Source organism: Camelina sativa, chromosome 20 (genome assembly GCF_000633955.1).
Source record: "Camelina sativa cultivar DH55 chromosome 20, Cs, whole genome shotgun sequence".
NCBI classification, from domain to species: domain Eukaryota; kingdom Viridiplantae; phylum Streptophyta; class Magnoliopsida; order Brassicales; family Brassicaceae; genus Camelina; species Camelina sativa.
Window position 1 is genome coordinate 16,442,773 of NC_025704.1, and position 2,592 is coordinate 16,445,364.

A 2,592-nucleotide genomic window follows, 5' to 3' on the forward strand; every position below is an offset into this window, starting at 1 on the left:
CTTTCTCCTCTAAGTGGAACCTTAGCAGCTTGAAGGATTGGAGTAATGATGCCTCCAATGGTAAGTGCTCCTCTTGACCCTTTGTTTTCCAACTTTCCTACCCAACTTCTCAATTGAATTTTGTGGTCAATGAGCACCATTCCTAGGTCAGTCTCCACTGTGCTGCTNATAAAGCTGCCTCTTTGACAACCCACAAGATTCTGCTTCTCCATCATCCCCTAACTCTTCTTCTTCACTTTCTTCCTCACTCTCATTTTCACTCTCCTCTTGCTCAACCTCAACTGCTGGCCTCTTCCCTTTGGCCTTGTGTCTCCTCATGAACTCATTGAGAGTTGGCTCCCTTTCTTCCTCACTTTCAGTCCTCTCAGGATCTTCCTCAACTGACTCTCTCCTTGGACACGGCATCTGGCTCGACCGACTGCTCGAACCACCACTCGGTCGAGTGCATGATCGAGTGGGGCGTCGAGTTGTCTTTCCAGCTTCTCCTCTTGATTCAAGGCCAGCATCACGACGTTCCATGGCACTTGCAGCGGTTTGTTGAGACTTCCTGGTGATCTTTGAAGACATTTTCAAAAAGAACTGAAGGGAATAGACTCAAAGCTCAAAGTTAATAGGTTAGTGACCCAAAAACTTGAAAGAACAAAGCTTGAGCAAAAGATGAACTTGAGAGAGATTTTAAAACTTGAATTTAGTTGTTTTGAGCAAATGAGAGAGTGTGAGAGGTATAATCTCGTGCAAGCTCTATATAAAGAAGCTAAGGGGACAAGGAGACAAGGGTGGAGCGTCCATACCATTCAAATTTGAATTGGGAATCTTTGACCTACTTTTTGCTGCCACTCGACCCCACACTCGACTGTACACGGTCGAGCACCTTGACCAAATTTTGAAATTTCAAAATTTTTCTTCTTTGTCTTCCCTCCACTCGATCGTTCTAGAAAATTCATGATCAAATGGGCCTTACTTCTTTTCCAGCTCCGTCGAGTACCTCTCGTGGGCTGGTCGAGTGGGCTTGCATTTCTCCTTCTCCAAGTCCAAATCTCTCCTTACCCATCTACACTTATATTAAAAGGCCTGTCCAACACAAATATAAAAGAAAACACATCAAAACTACAAGGAAATTAAACCATATTTACAAAGGATACCTTAGGGACTTCCTCCCTAGTGAGCTTGTTTAAAGTCACTAAGCTTGACTTTAGTTTCCTTCTTAGACTTGGTCTAGGTACCAAGGAGGTGATGAAATCCTCCCTGGAACCTCTTGGTCACTGTGAAGTTGATCCTTGATCACCTCACCCTTAGCACACAAACCATATTTCTTCTTAATTTTGAGCCTTGGTCTTGCTTTCTTCAAAGACCTCTTGTTCAGCTTAACTTGGAGATCCTCAACCATACTAGTCAGCTCTTGAACTGACCTCTTAAGCTTCTCCACAGAATCCTCTTGAAGTGAGAGCTCAGCCTTTGGAGTTGCTTTATCACTTAAGACCTCTTGACCACCTTTGTCCTTGATAGTAAAAGGCTGATCATCTATGGTAGGAAGGTTGGTTGGGTTATAGATGTTGAACTTCATAACTATACCCTCTGCAATATTCAAGGTCACAAGACCTTCCTTGACATCAATGACTGCTCCAACAGTGGCTAAGAATGGCCTCCCAAGGATGATTGGATCTTCAGGTTCCTTGTCCATCTCCAATACCACAAAATCTGTATGAACCCTTGCCTTCCCTATCTTGAGTGGGACATTCTCCAACCTTCCAACTACTTCTCTGTTTGACCCATCAGCTAGGCATACATGGAGGTTGGTGGATTTGAAATCAGTTCTCCCAAGCTTTTGAGCTATGGAGTATGACATCACACTAGTTGAAGCTCCCAAATCACAAAGGCATTGGTTGTAGTGGAGGTAACTGATTGTGCAAGGCAGATAGAATGGTCCTGGATCCTTAAGCTTAATTGGGATGATCACTCCTCCAAGGTTCTCAAGATCCTTCTCATCTTGAGCTTGATCCTTCTTCTTTGACATATCAAGCAAAAAATCTTTATAGAGAGGATAAGGTTCATACTGTTCCAAGGCAGGTCATCTCTCCTCTTCTTGATAAGCAATGATGATCTCTTGTATAGCCATCACTTCCTTTTGTTTCTCAACCACAGCTTCTTCCTTCAAAGCTTCCTCATCCTTTTGTTGCTTAGCCAACATCTCCTTTTTCTCAATTATTTCCCTTAATTCCTTGATCCTTTGTGCTTTGAAACATACTGGGAATGGTAGAGGTGGTTTGTAAGCAGGAGGAATGTACTTAGCAGGTTTAACAGCTCCTGATCCTTCAGCTCGATCGACCACTCGATTAGGCACTCGGTCGAGTGCTAGCTCGAGTACCTGGTCGAGTGCAATGTCGAATTCAGATTTCTCTGCACAAACTTCACTCAAAGCTTCAATAATTGACCAATCCTCCCCATCTTGAACATCACTGTCCTCAGTGACTTCCTCATCAGAGATATGGATGGCTTTTGCAGTGAACTCCCTTGGATTTTGAACAGCTTTTCCAGGGAGTTGGTTGGGTTTAGGAGCAGAAGTAGAGGCAATGTTGCTCTCCATATACTTCA